This window comes from Salmo salar, chromosome ssa16 (genome assembly GCF_905237065.1).
Source record: "Salmo salar chromosome ssa16, Ssal_v3.1, whole genome shotgun sequence".
Lineage (NCBI taxonomy): Eukaryota > Metazoa > Chordata > Actinopteri > Salmoniformes > Salmonidae > Salmo > Salmo salar.
The window spans coordinates 65,723,669-65,739,010 of NC_059457.1; the positions used below are offsets into that span (position 1 = coordinate 65,723,669).

General features: G+C 43.9%; 1 pseudogene; it reads left to right on the forward strand.

Moving 5' to 3' along the window:
* Positions 1-2,098: 2,098 nt before the first annotated feature.
* On the forward strand, positions 2,099-15,118 carry LOC106574359 (leucine-rich repeat-containing protein 4C-like; annotated as a pseudogene).
* Positions 15,119-15,342: the final 224 nt, after the last annotated feature.

The following is a 15,342-nucleotide window of genomic DNA, read 5'->3' on the forward strand; positions in this document are numbered from 1 at the left end:
TGTAATGCTTTCTGATTGGTAGACCGCCAAAACGAAATGTAAACAAAGGGAGAAAAGAGGAAGAGAATACCCCCCACTCATAATATTTTGATGGGGCTTCTCGATGTTAACAATTCACTGAGCTGAGACTCACTCTAGTTTTGTCCTGGGGCTGAAGACAGTGCACAGGAGAAGAACTGTGGCCTCTGATGTAAGGCCCCCCAACCGTCTGTGTGTGTGTGTGTGTGTGTGTGTGTGTGTGTGTGTGTGTGTGTGTGTGTGTGTGTGTGTGTGTGTGTGTGTGTGTGTGTGTGTGTGTGTGTGTGTGTGTGTGTGTGTGTGTGTGTGTGTGTGTGTGTGTGTGTGTGTGTGTTCCATCTGCTATATGCCAAGAGGAGAGCTCAGAGATCTGTCTTCAAGGTCATGTTCACTACACAATATGGAGTTGGGTTTTGATAACTGGTCGTAAGATTTGCTAGCAACAACATTGAGTCACCGTCCGTCGATTCTTGTAAAAATGTCAATTACCTGTACCTATGTTTGTCCTGTACAACTGTACAACTGTGGTCCTTCTACAGGGTGTTGAAATTCATACTTTTGATAAAAACTTTTATCAAATACAACCATCGACTTTTTCTTCATTTGTGTTGCTCATACTACGTAGTCAGATTCAATTGGCACATGAACATTCACGCTTTGTTGAGCAACACAAATGAGGAAAAAGTTAGTGGTTGTTTCCAAATAAAAGTTTTTATTAAAAGTATGAATTACAGCACCAAACACATGGTTTTCCATTTACTCCGTTCTGACCATTATTATGAGCCATCCACCCCTCAGCAGCCTCCACTGGTACAGGTAAGCGTTTTCAGAATTGACATTTTTACAGGAATAAACTCAATGCGACCAGGTATCAAAACTCAACTCTGCCTCGATATAAGAGAACTAAGTTGAGCGTTCCTCAGCTACAGCATACAGGTATATGTCTATGCTATACATTCAGTGCTAGTGACTGTAATTACTCATTCAAACCAGGCTGTGCATACAGACATCAATACTGTCTATGCCTTGCCCTTGTTAGTTACCAAAGACACCTGCAACAGACAGAGGACAGAGCTGTGCTGTGCTGCACAGAGAGGAGGTAGAGAGGAGAGGAGGAGGTGGAGGAGGAGGAGGAGGAAGAGGAAGAGGAGGAAGAGGAGGAGGAGAGCAGAGAGAGACCATCTCCTGTTGCCTTGATGAGATAGGAAGTGACAGCAGAGTGCTTCATAGACTGGCACTGGGAGCCAATTATAGGTTTAAAAAATATCCACTGCCTACAGATGTAGGATCTTAATGGAAAATTCCACCCAAAAACGTTATTTTGGTACTTGTTTCATTAGTCCATTGTTGACATAGTGTAGTCCCAAAATGTTTTGCTTGTCAGCAATCAAGATTTCAAGATATGTAATTTTCAAAATACAGAAATCATCCCCTGATGATGCGTTTTGCATCATGTGATCTAAAACGCAGCATAATTTTTTGTGAGGAAAAATCAAGTCTGAAATTTGAAAGTGGAAATTACAAACTTCAAAAGCCTTTTTAAACCTCAAATACACTACAAGTTTGACATTTTCTGCATTGCATCAAGGTTCCCCTGCAACAGGGTGATCAAATTAAGATCCTACATCTATACCTGGCTGTCCAGTCTTCCTCCCATATCCTGCACACACACACAAACACATTTGTGCATACACACACACACGCACGCACACACACACACACACACACACACACACACACACACACACTTAACGTATGCACATACACACATCATTTACTGAAAATTCCCGAAAATTGTTACAGACACTAAACAAACACACACACAAACATACATACATACACATGCACACACACATGCACACACACACTGCATACACACACTTCTCCCTTCTCTCCCCCGGAGGTGTTTTCTTTATCGACCGTGGTTCTGTCTGGAGATGTTCTCTGTCTCACCTCAGTTCACTCAGCTGTGTAATGTGTACCGTCACTTTAATAGCCTGCCTGGCAGCCTCCTTCCTCTGTAACCCCCAGCCCCAACCGCACGACAATAACCTAACTTACCTAGCTACCAACCAAAAAGATGGTTTGGTTGGTTCTGTGCTCTACACTGACCACCAAGCTCACAGTCCTGGGTTTGAACTCCTCCATATGCAACTGGGTCCTGGACTTCCTGGCGGGCTGTGAATTAGGCCGTGAATTAGGCCGCAAGTGTGCGTCCTCAGTCCTCTCCTGTACTCCCTGTGTACCCTCGCACTGCGAGGCCTCACACAGTTCCAACTCCATCATCAAGTTCGCTGATTACGCGACAGTAGTAGGTCTGATTAACAACAATGACGAGACGGCCTACAGGGAGGAGGTAGGCACTCTGATGGCGTGGTGCCAGGTAAACAACCTCTCCCTCAATGTCCGCAAAACAAAGGAGCTGATCGTGGACTTCAGGAGGAACCAGGCTGGGCATTGTTAGGGATTTCTGCCCTATGTGCACTCAAGAGACCACAGGAAAACTTATTTGGTCAGAGGTTAGTTTGTTTAATAAGAATTGCAACCCGGAGTATACACTTACAGCAATTTGCAAGCAAGACGCTCAGCTCTCAAGATGGTGTTGTCCCTTTTTATCCACAACTGAAGTTCACCCCACCCAGGGTGATGTCCTATAACTTTAATACCATATAAGCTCATAATTAATAGTTGCTAATACAAAGATGTCTCTGCTAGGCGGAGTTCAGCTTATTTTTATTTGCAGTCAGTTTCCCAATCCTTCTTCCTCCTTTTGCTATCATGTGCTAGCAGAAGTAAGAATGGAGCATAGTATCAACAGGAACAGAAAGTATAGTTTCAACAAACAGGCGTATGACTTTTGTACAGTTGACCTCTTCATGCACTTACAAAGTCTCTACCACTGATTCTTCATCTCAAGCTAAAGCAAAACATGAATCATTGTACTTTTGTAACTACAGGTGTTCCTATAATGTACAGATATTATAAAATTCCCTTCAGCATGTCCCCATCCTCATCAACGGGGCCGCCGTAGAGACGGTCAGAAACGTCAAGTTCCTCGGCGTCTCAGAGGAGCTGAAATGGTCGAAGCACACCTACACCCCGTGGTGAAGGCACGACGGCGACCCTTCAACCTCAGGATGCTGAAGAAATGTGTCCTGTCCCCGAGGGCCCTCACAGTGTTCTACAGGACCACCATCAAGAGAAAACTGTCAGGCTGCATCATAGCCTGGTACAGCAACTCCGACCCCTGTCGGACCGCAAGGCACTTGGGGACACACAGCCTGCCCTCCAGGACACCTACAACACCAGGTGTTGCAGGAAGGCCAGGAAGATCATCAGGGACCCCAGCCACCCGAGCCATGGCCTGTTCTCCCCGTTTCCATCACTCATTACAGGAGCATCATGTACGACTGGCCAATAGCTTCTACCCCCAGACCATCAAGCTGCTGAATAGCAACCACTAGTCAGCTACCCCGGCTCCTCCCCCTATAGACACCCCCCCCCCCCTCAAGAATTTCACTGTTACCCTGTAACTACATCTGCAACCTTGTACATGTGACTATTAAACTTTCTAATCTAATCTAATAAAGGACCAAAAATGAAGTAGTAAGAGAAAAATGGAAGAGTGTACATGAAACAGGTTTTAGCCTTGGTGACACAGTCGGTCCCCTCTCTCCACCTCTCGCCTCCTCTCTCCCTTCTCTCCCTCTCTCTACCTGTCTTCCCGTCTCTCCCCTCTCTGTCTCACTTCCCTCTCTGTTCCCTCTACCTTCTCCCCTACTCCTCTCTCCCTCTCTGTCTTCTCTCTGCCTCTAAACCCAGAGGAATTCATTCCTCCCCTCTCAACCCAGATGGAACACTGAGTCAGTCTCTCCAATCAGCCTCTGACGCACGGATGCAACCTGTTCCTCAGCAGAACGACACATCCAAATATTTATGTATGAATTACCCCATCACCACAGTGACCTTTCTCCAAAAATCCCCTCCTGGTAGTTTTCCCACCTCAGTTCCTTCTCTTCCATCTCGACCCATTTCTGTGTGTCATCTTGCTCTGAATTGTCAGGTTCACTGACCGTCTGGGTTAGCCAAGGGAAAGTGAATCCCTCTTGGTTTATCAAAGGCTTTCTGAGAGGGAGCAAATGTTCCTTGGTTCTCTGTTGTTCTGAAATGGTTGTTATTCTGATCTTATCTACTTATGATTTAATTTGTGTAATTCCCTCCAAGGACAGCATAGATAAAAACCTAAGGATTAAGACTTATGTAAGGTAACATTAAAACCCTGTTTGTTTGTGTGTGTGTGTGTGTGTGTGTATTCGTGCATGTGTGCATGTGTGTGTGTGTGCGCACGCTCGCGCGTGTGTGTACACAAGGTCAAATGCTATTTCTAGGGGGTTTAGGGTTAAGGTTAGAATTAGTGTTAGGGTTAGGAACTTGGATTAGGTTTAGGGTTAGTAGCTAGGGTTAGGTTTAGTGTTAGTAGCTAGGGTTAGGTTTAGGGGTTAGGGTTATGGTTAATAGGATTTTGAATGAGACTGAATTGTGTGTCTTTACAAGGTTAGTTGTACAAGACTGTGTGTGTGTGTGTGTGTGTGTGTGTGTGTGTGTGTGTGTGTGTGTGTGTGTGTGTGTGTGTGTGTGTGTGTGTGTGCGTGCGTGTGCGTGCGTGTGCGTGCGTGTGCGTGTGCCTGCCTGCGTGCCTTGCACAATCAAGGCAAGTGCTGGGAATTCCTGCCAAAACCATGTGAAAGAGTCACATTGTGTGAGCATAATCCACCAAATACCATAGTCCCATATTAAATTATGTTTGCCTAACATTACATTAGTTTCACAGGTTTGAGGAAATCCTCTCCAGAAAAGCATTACTCAGTAGCTGACTGCATGAACCAGTGGGATCTGTTGCATAATTTGCCAAATACCACACAAGAGGTCTCCACACAATCATATATCGTGTAGAAATAATACACACCATTTGGCAGACGCTTTTATCCATAGCAACCTACTGTCATGCATGCGCACATTTTTTGTATTGGGTGGCCACAGCAGGAATCGAACCAACAGCTCTGGTGTTGCAAGCGCCATGCTCTACCGACTGAGCCGCACAGGGCAAGAAAAACGTGCTCCATATTATTCAACATGTCTCTATGTAACACATTGTAGTATCCACATAATAGAATAAGGGGGAGTCAAAACAAATTCCTATGGGTCTTTTTGACCCACATTCAACAATAAATTACTGGAAAATCGAGTAGAGGATTGTGTGTGTTGTGTGTGTGTGTGTGTGTGTGTGTGTGTGTGTGTGTGTGTGTGTGTGTGTGTGTGTGTGTGTGTGTGTGTGTGTGTGTGTGTGTGTGTGTGTGTGTGTGTGTCTCTGTAGTTCTCTGTATGTGTGTTATGCGTTATGCGAGCGTGACTGAGCATGTGTTTGTGGGTCGGTTGGGCCTGCGTGTTTGGTGTGTGTCACTCAAACAGCGGATATAATTTGTTGGGCCACAACAACACATACGCTGCGCAGCTGAAGCAGGTCTCCAATCATGCGTGGCTTGCTGCCTACCTTAGTGTCACTTTACCGCTTGGCTGGCTCGCCGCCCGGTACCACGGGGCGTTATTTACCACCACAACTAACCTAACCGTTCATATCCATACAAACGGACATGTCCTATCTATGCTGCCTTTGCTGATATTCCTCAAGCTTTCTCTGTCAAACTCCTTTGTAGGATTCGAGAGGCACGGGAGAGGCGGTACACAGCAACAAATAAGGCTGCTTGGCATTTCTAGCTGTATCTGAATCTTTTTTTAGGTCCATTTATGCTGCGAGCCATTGAACCATTGAACCAGTTGAGCCATGTTAGTTATATAGCCTATAGCCTATAGCCTATAGCACCGTTTCTTCTAAGAAGGCTGTACTGTATTTGAGGGACGTGTTTTCTACTAACTCCTCATAGGAATGAGTCATGGCAGTCCCGGTCCCAGTCCCATTCCCAGTGCCACATCTGGCACCATCCCTATGGATCCCTGTGGATCCCTGGCCCACTCCTCTTGTTGTGGCTGGATGTTGACCGACATGAGTCGCATACAATCTGAACTGGCTACGTTAATTCCCTCCTTCCTTCCTTCCACACACACATACACACGCACACACACACACACACACACACACACACACACACACACACACACACACACACACACACACACACACACACACACACACACACACACACACACACACCATCTTCTTTGCTGTCTGTCTGTGTGAGGTGCTACATTTGATCTGTCGGTTAGTGTGAACGTTCAGTCTGGCCATCCTGCTGCTCCCAATCTGTTCCTACAGCTAAGAATAATAACTTTGTATTAAGTTGCGTTACACTGCTGCAAATGTTACCAAGTTTGTTGGACAGCCTGGACAGCTTAGACAGCTTGGCTTGCAGTGCAAAGTGGCTGTTTTCACAGCTCTTTCTCTCACACATTCCCATAAACTCTGAAGACCCCACACATATTTAAAATTCAACTGCTCAAATTGGCCATAAGCTTCTGTCTGTTGAGTGAAAGTGCACAGGGTCATTGGTAGGTTCACTTACTTGTTTTAAAAATGCATTGTGACCTTTAACCTATTGTTTTTTGTTTGTTCCTCTGTGGTCCTCCTTTCAGTCATAAAGCTCTGTATGGACCCCGTGTTCCTCATTCTTGTCAAACATTATAAGGCAAACGTGTAATGAGTCCCACTATCTCTCTCTCTCTCTCTCTCTCTCTCTCTCTCTCTCTCTCTCTCTCACTCTCTCACTTTCTCTCCCTTTCTCTCTCTCTCTCTCTGGTCTCATTTTCATGCTAATGCATGCTGGTGGAAACAGGTCTGATGGATCTGTGAGTGTCACACCCTGATCTGTTTCACCTGTCTTTGTGCTTTTCTCCACCCCCCTCCAGGTATCGCCCATCTTCCCCATTATCCCCAGTGTATTATACCTGTGTTCTCTGTTTGTCTGTTACCAGTTAGTTTTGTTTCGTTAAGCCTACCAGCGTTTTCCCCATGCTCCTGTCTTTCTCTAGTTCCTGTTTAATAGCTTTCCCGGTTTTTGACCATTCTGCCTGCCCCAACCCTGAGCCTGCCTACCGTTCTGTACCTTGTCACACCACATTGGATCACTGAACTCTGCCTGCCCTGACCCTGAGCCTGCCTGCCATTCTGTACCTTACAGACTTTGCTCTGGACTACTGACCTCTGCCTGCCCTTGACCTGTCGTTTTGCCTGCCCCCCTGTTTCTGTAATAAACTTTTGTTACTTCAAAACTGTCTGCATCTGGGTCTTCTCCTGAGCCTTGACATGTGAAGGTCATTGACAGGACTAGAGGGCCTCAGACAGTCATTCTAATGTGGTTCAATGTGCTGATAAAATGTGACCCAAACTGGTAACCCAAACATTGTGTGAGTCCAAAATGGCACCCTATTCCCTTTATAGTGCACTACTTTTGTTTGGGGACCATAGGGCTCTGGTCAGAATTGATGCTCTATATAGGTAATAGGGTGCCATTGCGCTGGGATACAATGAGGATAGGAAACTATCTGAATACCACATGACACTCTTCAATTGACATATCAACATGACAGCAAAAATGCATTAGCAGTTGCTACATGCAGTACCAAATTCAAAGGTAAAAGGTGAAATAGAATGGTGTGTATTGATTGTAAATGAGTGACTGCTACCCTCTGCTGGTCAAAAACAGAAGCATAGGAGGAGTCATTACGTCACAACCACCACAACCCATTTAGGCCCTGTTTGTTTGGGTTACATGATGGTTCCAATAAAGATTTGATTCAGGCATCCATGTAGATGTAATGTATATTTTTACACACATTCATCCACCATTGTCTTTAATCCTTAGATGGCTGTGGAATGGGTAGAATTGGAAATAACTCGATCTAATGTTGGTAACTGGGTCTAATGTTGATTTCATTCACTCATTATTTCTGCTGCCACTGATACGTCCATTGTCCCTACAGCTCTGGCAACATGGTGTGTAGAGGTGTATCCTACTACAGAACCATGATATAGTATGTTTAGAGAGGTCATCCCAGCACCTGTGAGCGTCCATGGAATGTTCTCTCAATCCAACTGCTCCAGCTGTCATGTCTTTAATCAATCATGTATCCCACAGCTAGGCTGGAGCAGGTGACAGGTGTCTCCATGACAACCCCTGTTCTATCACACCACAGTGACAGATGGGACTCTGGGAGACAGGGACAGATCAAGAGCAATGTGGAGCATAGGGACGTCACTATCACTGTGTCTGTGTGATCCGGGGCAGGGATGAGAAATTCATCACTGGTATTCTTACAGTAATTCACAAATCTTCTGATGCTACTGGCTACTTATAGAGATATTTACATTGATTTAAGCCACTGTGAAGTTGTCTTTTATGGCTGCAATCTTGTGGCTCTGACAGAGACGATCCTTTGTTTTTATAGGACTTATAAGGGGAGGCTTACCGATGCACTCCTTCCAGTACCGGCCCCCTCTCTGTTCTTACATGTGGACAACAGATAAAAACACTGGATGTCACTGGATATCAAATACTGTTTCAAAGGACAAGCAGGAAAAGGTGTGTGTTATTACCTTTACACAGCCTGTTGTTTTCCTCCACAAACACGACATTATGTGTTTGACTTTTGGCTCTCTCTATTGAAATCATTCAAAACATCTTGTTGATGAAAATGAAGTCAATCTTCAAACGGAAAAGTCATAGGGGAAATGAAAGTAATGTGATGTTGTTTCAGTAAGATTGATCGTAAAATAATATTGGAAAAGTAAAGATATCCAAACACGATTAGGGTAGTACATTAGTAAAAAGTATATATTTTATGGACTGTTACAATGATGTTTATCAATTGCACACGCTTACTTTTCTTTAGGCATGTAACTAAATATGATCTATAATCTGTCCAGTTGTCACATCCTGACCAGGGAAAGAGGTAATTTGCCATAGTAGAATGGTCAGGGCATGGCAGGGGGGTTTGTTTTGTATGTATTTTGGGTTTTCTGTTTCTATGTGGGTTTGTTCTAGTTGTCTATTTCTATGTGTTGGTTTTCGTGTTCGGCCGGGTATGGTTTCCAATCAGAGGCAGGTGTCTTTTGTTGTCTCTGATTGGAAGCCATACTTAGGCAGCCTGTTTTTCCTTTGGGGTTGTGGGTAGTTGTTTTCCGTTCTAGTCTAAGTACCTGACGGGACTGTGTAGGTTGTTTTGTTATTTTGTCAAGTGTCTTCATTAAAAGATTGAAAATGAGCACTATCCACGCTGCGTCTTGGTCTCCATTCCACGACCCCTGTGACACCAGTCAGTCTTCTATAAGTATAGTGAACAAAAATGTTTCATGAGCTGAAATAAAAGATCCCAGAAATGTTCCATATGCACAAAAAGCTTATTCCTTTCAAACGGGGCAGCAGGTAGCCTAGTGGTTAGAGAGTTGGGCCTGTAACCAAAAGGTTGCTAGATCAAATCCCTGAGCTGACAAGGTAGGAATCTGTTGTTCTGCCCCTGAACAAAGCAGTTAACCCACAGTTCCTAGGCCATCATTGTAAAGAAGAATGTGTTCTTAACTGACTTGCCTAGTTAAGTAAATGAATAAAATGTTGTGCACAAATTTGTTTACATCCCTGTTAGTGAGCATTTTGCCTTAGCCAAGATAATCCATCCACCTGACAGGTGGTGAATATCAAGAAGCTAATTAAACAGCATGATTATTACACAGGTGCACCTTGTGCGGGGGACAATAAAAGGCCACTCTAAAATGTGCAGTTTTGTCACACAACACAATGCCACAGATGTCTCAATGCAATTGGCATGTTGACTGCAGGAATGTCCACCAGAGCTGTTGCCAAAGAATTTAATGTTAAATTCTCTATCATAAGCTGCTTCCCACGTTGTTTTAGAGAATTTTGCAGTACGTCGAACCGGCCTCACAACTGCAAACCACATGTCACCACACCAGCCCAGGACCTCCACATCTGGCTTCTTCATCTGCAGGATGGTCTGAGACCAGCCACCCGGACAGCCGATGAAACTGTGGGTTTGCACAACCAAATCATTTCTGCACAAACTGTCAGAAACCGTCTCAGGGAAGCTAATCTGTGTGCTCAACGTCCTTGCCAGAGTATTGACCTGACTGTTGTTCGGTGTCATAACCGACTTCAATGGGCAAATGCTCTACCTCGATGGATGAATCTGGATTTCAACAGTGTCGGGCAGTGTGTAGTTTGGGCGAGCGGTTTGCTGATGTCAACATTGTGAACAGAGTGCCCCATGGTGGCGGTGGCGTACGGTATAGGCATGCATAAACTATGGACAACGAACACAATGGCATTTTATCGATGGCAATTTTAATGCCATGACGAGATCCTGAGGCCCATTGTCGTGCCATTCATTCGCCTCCCTCACCTTATGTTTCAGCATGATAATGTCGCAAGGATCTGTACACAATTCCTGGAAGCTGAACATTTCCCAGTTCTTCCATAGACTGTATACTCACCAGACATGTCACCAATTGAGCATGTTTGGGATGCTCTGGCTTGACGTGTATGACAGCGTCTTCCGGTTCCCACCAATATCCATAAACTTCGCACAGCCATTGAAGAAGAATGCGACAACATTCCACAGGCCACAATCAACAGCCTGATCAACTCTATGTGAAGGAGATGTGTCACGCTGCATGCGGCAAACGGTGGTCACACCAGAAACTGACTAGTTTTCTGATCTAAACCCCTACCTTTTTTAAAAGGTATTTGTAACCATCAGATGCATATCTTTATTCCCAGTCAAGTGAAATTCATAGATTAGGGCCTAATGATTTTATTTCAATTGACTGATTTCCTTATATGAACTGTAACTCAGAAATTGTTGCATGTTGTGTTTATATTTTTGTTCAGTGTACGATTTGTGTGGCAGACTAAAGATCTGTTATATTGAAATATCAATACTTTGTTTCCAGTCACAGAGATAGAATTGTCCAGGTCAGGCCTTGCTGGAAAGTAAACCAGGGGCCAGAATGAAATTCAAACCCCTAAACAACTCTGTCTAACTTCTCTTTCATAGCAGACACCTTATCTGAAGCAGGGTTTCCCAAACTCGGTCCTGGGGCCCCCTCTGGGTGCACGTTTTGGGTTTTGCCCTAGCACTACTCAACTGATTCAAATAATCAAAGCTTGATGAGTTGGTTATTTGAATAAGCTGTGTAGTCCCGGGACCCTGATCTAAAGCAACGTACAGTTCAGTGAATGCATACCTTTTTTGTAAGCTGTGTGGGTATTAGATCAGCCTTTCTTAAAGTATGAGTCGCGACCCAAAATGGGTCGATAGCCTGATAATGGTGGGTTGCGAGGTGTCAGAGTACATTTATAATTATTTCATGAATTACAGGAATTGATTTTGGCCAAGTGCAATTGCACTCTCTGTTCGGTTCGCTCTCTACTTTGCAGCGGTGTTTCTGCTCAGTTTGGCAGCTGCGTGAGAGGAAGATGCCCGTGTGCTTCGCGGTTTAATAAACTTTTTTTTTTCGACAGTTTTCTTGAAAATCACTTCGCGACACACACGCTGCAGTGCTGTTGTTCAGCAGCAGATGATGCGCTGTCAGCAACTGGCTTGTAATTCCCACTCGTCATCACTCACCGCTGTCATCGAATGGACCCAAGCTAGCCACAAGTTATATTGTCATTAAATGCAAATACAGCGATGAGTTTCTCTCTCTTGGTTTCATACAAACTTTGAGAAATAACGAGGAGCGTCCACAGTGTATTTTGTGCAGGGAAGTGCTTAGTAATGAGTCTCTCAAAACGAACAAATTAAAACGACAGGTCCTGATCAAACATCCACAGCATGACGGTAAACCCAGGGAATTATTTTAGAACAGGGCCGAATACTTCAGGAAGCAGTGCTTTGACAGTGGAAAAGTAAGTCAGCTAGCAAGGTATTGTTGTAATTGTATAACAGGTGATGATAAGCAGAAATAAGGGAGTACTACTCTCATAGTAGTCGATGTGAGTTTCTCTTCAAACAACCCCCTGGCCTTTTACACAGCTAATAGCTAACATTAGCCAAAGCAAGCTATCTAGCTAACGTTACTGATAGTGCAACCCTGGTAACAGTACAGATGAAGATGGGGAAAAAACGGTTGCTGTTGAAATACAAGCAAACATTTTTATTCTGAACTGGAATACACTGATAGACGCAAGATGCTTTTTGAGGCTGAGAAACTGACTGAGAAAGCAGTAGATGTTCTGATCCTGTTTGGCACCACATACCTGTGCGAGTCAGGGTTCTCAACTGTCAAAAACTGAGCCAAGAATAGACCTGCTTGTTGAAAACGTCAACCAGTCACACACCAACCATTAGGACTGTGTGTGTGTGTGTGTGTGTGTGTTTTATGGTCTACATCTGTGTGATGTGATCAATCAGTTTATTCCAGTGATGTATTGTATTTTAACAGCAACAGGTCCAACCTAGACACATGTAAGAGTGTTTTAATGGGGAAAAATAAACATGAATAGCTATGTATATGGGTATTTCATTTAATTGTTCTTGTCTATGTTGCATTTGTTATTGGGCATAAGGGGAATGAAATGTACCGATATTTACATATAGTTGCGTGTTTTTGTAAGCTTGGGTCCCCGGAAACCACAGAATTTTTCATTTGGGTCCCAGGCAGAAAAAGTTGAACCTGTATTAGATACACCCAAGAATTGAACCCACAGCATTTGCCAACTGAGCTACAGAGAGCTACACAAGCGTCCACCATGAGGTAGAAATTTCTGCCTTTCACGTGGTGACCGGGAAAAGGCTTATGTGGGTAAACTGAGATGTCAGATTCATGTAAGTGGATGGATTGATTGAAGGATAGATAATGAAACTAAGTTAGGGATTTGGTTGGAATTACTATCATCTTTCTCACTGCAGTTCAACAGGTTCAGCAGATAAATATCTGACTCATCAACTAGGCTACATAAATGGAGGATCATCTCACTCCCCTCCACCCATGTTGACACCCGCTGTCCTTAAATCACATAACCCACACGCTCACGCTTCAGAGGGAAGTGTCGCCTTATTCGCAGATGTTGCCCCAGTTTACAAGCAATCTCTTTAAAAAACCCTCTCCTCTCCAGCCCCCTCCTCGTCATAGATGTGAAGATATGGCGTTCATGTTTTCTCTTTATTTTATTATGGCCAAATTGCCATATTTGGTCAAAATGGATGCTTTGTTGTAGATTGTTGTGTCAGAGATACTTGTATAATGGTAGCCTACTTGCTGAACGTTTCAGGGCTATATTGCTCAACTCCATTACGCTATCTAGAATCCAGTTCCGAAGTTACTACACAACAACATGCAAATAGACTGTTGTTGCTGGTGTACTTACAGCCTTAATACACAGGTAGAACAACTTTAGGTTAAGTGTTACCACACTTTCTCTGTCTCATGTTCACAGGTGTAAGGGGCCAAAATGCAGTACTTCTTTTGTCTCCTACTGTTGATGAAGGTTTACTCCAAGTCTCACGGCACCCATGCGAGAAAGGCTGCGACTGTCGCGAGGAACTGAAACTCACCGCTTGCACTAACGCCCTCTTTACCCAACCACATCCCTCCTTACACGCAACACCTGGACCTATCTATGAACCTCCTAACCTTTATTCCGAAGAGTTCCTTCCAAATGGAACGCAAACTGGGGGTTCTGCTTATGAAGGACAGCAACATCAGCGCTGTGGCTGACGGGGCCTTCACCCAGCTAGAGTTCTTTCAGAAGTTGGACCTGGGTTGTAACAGGTAGTGGAGAGTTTTTCCTGGGCTCTTGTTTCTGTTTTGCTCTTTGAGGTCTTGGCCGGGTTATTGTAAAGCACTTTGTGGCATCTGTTCATGTCAAAGGGGCTTGATCAATTAAATTTGATGGTTGGATGGATAGATTCATTGATTGATGTATCGATTGATTAAACAGGATCTCGTCCCTGAGCGAGAGCTTCTCCCTGGGCCTGAACGCTCTTGAGAGAGCTGCAGCTGAGCTACAACCACCTGCATACCCTGGACAGCAGGAGCTTCATGCACCTGGATGGCCTACAGAGGCTCAACCTTACTGGCAACGCCATCCATAACATCCAGGTGAGGTTGTTTTTACTTTTGTTGAACAACATCAAATAAGGTGACACAGGACTTCTACAATTCTATTCTGTTCTATTTTACTATATTATATTGTGTTTTATTTTATTCTGTTGTATTGTGTTTTGTTTTATTCTATTGTGTTCTGTTCTATTCCATCCAGGTGAGGTCCTTTGGTTCCATGTCCACCTTGCGGCAGCTCCACCTGGAGGACAACCATCTCGTCTCCCTAAACAATGGGGTGTTCTCCATGCTGAAGTCCCTGGAGGTCCTCAACCTGCAGGGAACCAGATCAACAAGACCCAAGAGGGTGTCTTCACCCCCATGATTTCCCTGGCCCTGCTCAACCTGGCCCACAACCAGATGAGCACCATCTACTTCAAGACCTTCCTAAGCATCCACATGTATAGTACCCATATCCTGTTGGAAGGAAACCCCTGGAACTGCAATCGTGACCTACAGAAAGTGTTCCATAAGCTTAGAAGTGTTCAAAGGCTGTTCTTGGATGATTACTATAATCTTAGCTGTAATGCTCCGACAGAACTAGCGAACTACAGGTTGATGGATATGGATACGGAGCTGTGTATCGCACCCTAGATGGTTATTGTGCTGATTATCACGATCACCGTGGTGATAACAGTGTTGGGGGCCATGGTCATGGCAGAGAGGAAGAGAAAGAAGAAGAAGAAGAAGAGGGAAGGCGTTGGACAGAGCAGGGCAACTTGTCTAACTAAGATCACTAGGGATTGACTTCTTCTCGGCAACACAATCCTTTTAATACACTTGCACAGTAACATGAAGAAAATATCTCTCAGAGACAGTTAGAAACATTGCCATATTTTAAAGGACATTTAGTAGGCTATTGTATAATTTCACAATTATTTATTGTACACAAATGTATTCACTCAATATGTAGACTTTTTGCATTTGTAATAATACCAGAATTTGTAATGTTCTATTAGATACTTTGATATACAATATAAATATAAATTAAACGAAATTGAAAGGTGCACAAGCTGCATTGTATTCTATCTATTTCCTTTATTATGTAGGAAATATACATTTTATAGATGTTATAGATTTTAGAAACAACAACAATTGCACATATTGCCTTTACAGTTCGTTATAAACATGCTCTTATGCATTTACAGTAGTTGGTGTATGTTGAAGGGCAGCTGGACAATATTTGGGAGGTT